Consider the following 7010-nt stretch of genomic DNA (forward strand, 5'->3'; position numbering starts at 1 on the left):
GAGGTCGGGACGAAGACGTTCTTTCCCTTCGGGAAGATTCTTGCCTGAGTGGCAAATCTGTCTTCTGAGATTTGGCCTTGTCTGCGACGAGTTGAGTCAACAGGGCCAGGAGTTCATTGATGGCCTCTTGCTGAGACATAACAATGCTAATGCTCATTGTGCATCTCATGTAGCTTCTTCATCACATAACACATGCATATGCTTATCATGCACATCATAAACATGCTAATGTGTTCAAATGTGATCTTTGTGGACGTTTTGGCCATTTGGCAAAATTTTGCTATGATTTGAGAAAAACTTCACTTTTGCCAAATGAGTTTAAAAGACCACAAAAGTTTAAGTGTGATCATTGTGGTAGATTTGGTTATTTTGACCAAGTTTTGTTTTGATTTGAAGAGAGTTTCCCATTTACAAAATAATTTTAAAGAATAATCTATTTTTGCAAATGAGTCTCGTGCACAACCGTTTGGTCAACATAAGCAAATGGATCTCTTTCATTGCACAAATTACAATGAACTGGAACCCCCAGTCCATGATTGGACAGGACTGGCTCTTGGTGAATATGGATCTGGTTGAGATGCCTTGAATCCATAAACTTCTTATATCCGCCCCTCAACCTAGTCGCTCCACGATATACACCAGGCGCGGTATTGGATTTGGAACTTGGGACGCGAGGGTCGCGTTTGGCCTTTGAAACGCGAAGGTCGCGTTCGGCACTTGAAACGTGAGGGTCGCGTCTGGCACTTGAAACGCGAAGGTCACGTTTTGGTTTGGCAACATGAGGGTCGCGTTCTTCATTGTCGACGCGAGGGTCGAGTTTTGACTGGGAAACGCGAAGTTGAAGTTCGCGTTCAATGTAGACTTGAGGTCCGCGTTTTGGAAGTAAAACGCGCCATTGAGGGCCCGCGTTCAATGTAGACTTGAGGTCCGCGTTTTGGAAGTAAAACGCGCCATTGAGGGCCGCGTTCAATCTGGTTCTCGCGAAGCTCATGTTTGGGCTCAGGGTCGCGTTTGGGCTCACGAACGCGAAGTTCGCGTTGGTTGGAGAATCGACTTTCTCGAAGTTGTGCTCGTCACTGAGACCTTCTTCTTCGACGAGCAGCGTTCTTCTTGGTCTGTTTCAAGGCTTTTGCAGCAACGTCGTTGACGTTTATGGAGCTGGTCTCCTCTATAGGCCGTTTATGGCCTGTAGCACGTCGTGCTGACGCGGAGGTGGGATATTCAACTCGCTGTGCGAGTTCAGCAGAGGCCGAGCCCGCTCCTGGAGCGGAGGGGCTGTTCGACGAATTTTGGCCAAAGGAGAGGACTTTCTTTGGCGTTCCAGCAACTGTTGGAGATTTAGTCTCCTTGGAAACTTTGTGGATCTTGCGCATAGCCTTGGGGCTAAGGGATCCAGAGGAGATAACCTCCTCAAACTTGGCTTGATCAAACTCCACCACGAGAGTTTCGACAGTTGTTCCAGTGAGATGAACATCGGATTGCACCACAACTTCTTCGTCACAGAAGCTAGTCCCCAGCGGAGTCGCCATCTTTTGTATGCAGGGAAAATTGCGAAGAAGAGAATAAAGAAAATTGACTTGTATTCCTTTGATTCCGATTACAATTTGATTACAAAAGAGAGGAGAACGAAATTGGTTCTTCCTCTTTGTTTAAAACTGGGTTCTTCACGGTGGCGATGGAGTGCCTCCCTCGAGTGCTCGCGTCGAGTTTGCTCTCCGTTGACGATCCGCACGTCTTGATTCACTGGAACGATGTCTTCTCCTCACGATTTGACGTTGTGGAGAACTTGCGTGGCAAGTTTTAGAACTCTTGATGAGTTGATAACTCTGAACGAGTTTGAAACTCTATGAAAGAGTTGATTTGAACCGAAAGTTCGGTTAATAAGCCAAGGATCAAAGCCTCTGGATCTTGGTTGCTGAAGAATGCTTCCAGATCCGATGATTGAAGAAGCTCCTATTGCCGATCTCTCCCTTTGCTGCCAAGTCTCAGCTCCGAATAAATGCCAACCTTCGGTGGTCGATCCGAGCCAAAAATTCTAACCGAAAAAGAGAGCCTGAACTGAATTGATCTTCAGTTATTTATAGAGGATTAAGGGGGTGAAACCGCCCCTTAAATCTCTCCTAAGTGGGGTGTAACCGCCCTCAAATCGTGTGAAACGGTTTTAGAACCGTTCAACTCATGTTGAATGAGTCAAACGCCAACGTTGGCGTTCAGGACCCTAACCTCGCGTCTTTGAATTGAGACGCGAGGTTGGGTGTTGGCTGAACATTGATGAACGCGAGGGTCGCTCGCGTTTTGGCTTGTTGTAGCTTGGAAACGCGGGACCATTGATTTGCAGTCTCTTTCTGTCGTAGCGTTGCAAAGATCATTGTCTTGTAATCTTCGTCTTGGCTCCTTGAGAATATGAGAGTCGTCAGATTGTAACTCCCGATGGTGATTGTGAAGGCTGTTGAAGTAGAGCTTCCATCAGTTGTCGTGAAGGTCGTCAGATTGTAACATTCAGCGATCTACGCGAAAGTCTTCAGATTACAGCCTTCTGGAAGTCGTCAGATTGTAACTTCCATCATCGGTGGTTGATGGAGGATAAGCTATCTTTTGTGATTTTTAGACAGCCTACACAAGTATATACCCTTACCATGGTATAGATAATAAAATATAAGTATATATGATGTAGTTATGAGTATACTTATATGTGTATATTATAGAATTATATTTAAGTATGTTTTATATAAGTACATAAGTATAACTATATATAAGTATATTGCATCTATTATATATAACAAGTATATCCTATAAGTATTTAACTATACTTAAAAAAGCATAATATAGATATGTAACAAATACATATATAACTATATAATACGTATTTATAAATAAGTAATATATACATTTGTGATACACACACTCTGTCTCAAGTTATAAGTATATACAATATAGTTATATATAATATATGTATATATAATATTTATAGCTATATACTAATATGTAAGTGTATACTAATACTTACTTGTAAATAAATATAATAAGATTAATCTAATTTTTAAGCAATTTTTTGTCAAAAAATCAAAAACAAAAAAGAATCCGGGTCGGCCCGATTTGGCCCAGACCCGGCACAAGCACCCTGGGTCCAGGTCCGGGCTAGACATTTTTCGCCGCCTGACTGGACAGACCTACTTACTAATGCTAAAATTGCACATTAATATTCTCCAACTTATATATTTTAGATAATATGGGTATGATACATTTAATTATATAAGTAGTACTGTTTTTTTGGGTAATTTATGTGCACTAACCTCCTAGTCATAAAACGGAATTAACTAGTTCTATTAGTCTAATTAACAATGGATTATCATTAAAATAATAGACTTTGATTGTCAAATCGACTATGGACTGGGTACTGTCCTTAAAATAATATTAAAACTTGGGAGTTATAAATAATACGGTGTCTCTAGGGGCTTCCCATCCAGCTCATCAGAATCTCAAGTCCCGACGTGTCACCATCCAACAGTATTTACGCTCAGCAAACTGGTTATCCGATCCTAATGGAACAAATTTTCACTGTGGACCCAAATAGAATTTTAATTATCAAAATCGACCGATTTTTTTTTAATTATTAAAATCTACCCGTTTTATGCCACATAGGCTTAATCCAGTTTCCTAATTAGTCGGGGTTGGCAACCCCGACTGTTTAGGAGTTGTTAAACCCCGATTAGAAACCTTAAAACCCGGTTTAACAACTCCTAAACAGTCGGGGTTGGCAACCCCGACTAATTAGGAAACTGGATTACGCCTACATGGCATAAAACAGATCGATTTTGTTAATTAAAAAAAAAATCGGTCGATTTTGGTAATAAAAAATTGATTTGGGTCTACAGTAAAAATTTGTTCATCCTAATGAGTCCTGGTAACCCAAACAATTAAACGCGTCAGTAGAAAATGAAATAAAACACTTTTTTAGACAAACAAAAGATTTTTTAGATATTAGTTCCTCAAAACATAGAAATTGCATATTAGTTTCTCAAATCCTATAGGATCTTGTAAACTAATCTCTTTGTTAGTATTTAATTAAAAATTTTGGTTGACTCCTAATCCAACATCTTCAGCCATCAAACTACTACTCTCACTCATGTTTTTAAAACCTTATGAAGCTTAAGTTTGTGTTAGAATTTTTTCCCACCGGAGAAGAAGAACTGAAGTGGGTTTGTGTTTTTTAAACAAGGTTTGGATTTAAACTCATTAAGAAATGTGTTAGGGATATAATAGAGGAGTAAAATGATCATTTTGCCTCAATCCGTTTATTTGACGGAATATTCCTTTAAAATTTAACATGATTTAACCTGTAGGTGAATTTTGCCAGACCATGTAGCATTTGAGGTACTAATATGCAATTTTTAAGATTTGAGGGAGTAATCTGCAATTCTTGAAGATTTAAGAGACTATCTAGAAGACCCATAAATAAAATATTTTAACTTGCTATCCTTTCATCATTTGCGAAGTTTCATAATCCGACAACTATAAATTAATCTCTCTAAATTTACTACTATTTGCGAATTATGCATCTAAAACAGAGTGTACAGTACAATCTCTAATTTTTTTTCCCCGGAAAAAGGAGCACTTGAAATCTTGAAGCATATTTTTGGATAGAGATTTAATTAAAAAAAAAACAATTTCCAGTTAGAAGGAAATTGGATAAGTGAATCTAATGAGGTTTGATGACGAACCAATCGGATGAACATTTATAACTTATTATTTCTCAACCAAATTTATAAGTTAGCGGTTCATCCAGTCCGCCAGTGACGTGGGTTCCTAGACAAATGGGTTATTAAAGTGCATGGGAACATGATGAAATCATAAATTTATGGATAAACCAACAGATCATTCATAGATAAAAACAAGTATTTAAAACTTGAGGATAAAAGTGATTCTTTACGAGGGGAAAGTTAACGCACTGAGTCCGTCACGGTGAGAGAATAAATAGAGGATAAAGGAAAGGTCACAGCGAGAGAGAGAGAGAGAGAGAGAGAGGGATCAGATGACGACGCTGCTTCCCCTTGCGATTGTGTTAGCCTGCGCCTGGGCCTGCACTGGCGCAAGATTAGTTACTGATCACCAAGAAAACAGGAGGGCTCTCCTCTCTAATGGCCTTGCCATCACTCCCCCCATGGGGTAAGTAAAACTATTACTATTATATCGTGTTCGTCTTGAGCTAGCTAGAAGAGGAAATAAAATATCTGAAGCTTGCTTCTATATATCATCAAATGCAGCTGGAACAGTTGGAATCACTTCGATTGCTCCATCAATGAAAAAATCATCAAAGAAACAGGTTGGAAGAAAGAAATAAAAAATAAAACCTGGTTATTGCATTAAAGCTGTAGGTTTTCGATCTTGCGACTTATTATATATTGATAACCGTATGGCCTTTGCTAAATAGCTGACGCTCTGGTATCGACGGGGCTTGCGGAGTTCGGGTATCGCTATGTTAACATTGGTAACTTACTTGATTTAGAAAGATGAATTGATTTTGAAAGGTTAAAATGTGATATTGAGCATGTTAATTTGTTTTATTGATTGGTGGAGGTTAATTTGATGGAAATTTTTTGACTTTCTGGATGTTTTTCAGATGATTGCTGGGCTGAGTATAATCGCAGTGCGAAGGTTTGAGATTTTTTTGTGTCTTGGCTTTCTCCCCCTTAATAAACGATGTAACTAACAGAGTTTCTAAATTCATCTCAATAAAGTCCCAAGTATCCTACGCGTAATCACTGTTAACATGGGTTGAGATCTGTGAAGGATGTCGAATAGTTAATCATCCATCTCTGATTCCAGGGTTATCTGGTTCCTCGAAAGTCGACTTTCCCATCAGGGATTAAAGCTCTTGCAGACTATGTCCACAAAAAGGGCCTTAAAATTGGAATTTATTCTGATGCTGGGTATGTGCTAAGCTCCAGATCATCCTCACCTTTACTTTCTTAATATCATTTAGTATCAGGTATTAAGATGATACTATGAAAATATAGGTTTACACCTATGGTATTTCCGCTGTTTTAAATGCTCCATCTACAGAAAGTTGAGTATTTCGAGTAATTTACAGGTATCAAACATGCAGCAAAAAAATGCCAGGCTCACTTGGTTACGAGGAGAAAGATGCTAAAACCTTCGCGTCATGGGTAAACAATCGAATTTTTTTGACCATGATAGTTTTTGACTCTAAATATATACTCTTCGAACTAGGTATGAGGAAAAGTGTAACGAGTTCTTCGGTTGCAGGGCATTGATTATTTAAAGTATGACAATTGTAACAATGGAAATGTGAAACCAACAATTAGGTAATCTTTCTATTCTCTCTGCAACATGCCTCCTTATAATATATTGTCCTTTAGTTTCTGATGTAGTTGGGAGCTAGCTCACTAAGAAAGATTTTATGCTTCCTATCTTAAAATATAGGTACCCGATAATGACTAGAGCATTAATGAATACTGGTCGTCCTATCTTTTTCTCTCTATGTGAATGGTATAGTGACTTCTCTGACATATATTTTATCAAAACCAGACCTTTCTTTTGAGTAATACGTTATCTTATTAGACTAGTCAGTTCCATATCGATCTAGTTTTCCTTATTGTTGTTTAGGGGGGATATGCACCCAGCGCTGTGGGGATCAAATGTCGGTAATAGCTGGAGAACAACTAATGATATTAATGATTCATGGGAGAGGTATTACTCACAGTACTTATGAAAACTTCAGAAAAAAATTAGATTCTTTCTACAGAAATTTAATCTACCATTATGATTTGATTTTGATATTTCTACAGCATGGTGTCGAGAGCAGACCAAAATGAAGTGTATGCTGAGTATGCAAGGCCTGGTGGTTGGAATGGTTAGTTTTCATTATTAAGTTAGCAGTTTGGCCTAACGTGTTTCTTTTAGAAGCTAAATTTGTATAAATTTATGCAACTTCTTTTAATATATTTGTCTATTCTAGAAGTTAACTTTGCTTAGCCATGTCATTTTGT

The 7010-nt window shown here is 38.5% G+C and overlaps 1 pseudogene; it reads left to right on the plus strand.

Annotated features, from left to right (window-relative positions):
- LOC109825242 overlaps positions 4941-7010 on the plus strand; it is a 9726-nt pseudogene continuing 7656 nt past the window's right edge.

The sequence above is a fragment of the Asparagus officinalis genome, chromosome 10 (genome assembly GCF_001876935.1).
Source record: "Asparagus officinalis chromosome 10, Aspof.V1, whole genome shotgun sequence".
Classification (NCBI taxonomy): Eukaryota; Viridiplantae; Streptophyta; class Magnoliopsida; order Asparagales; family Asparagaceae; genus Asparagus; species Asparagus officinalis.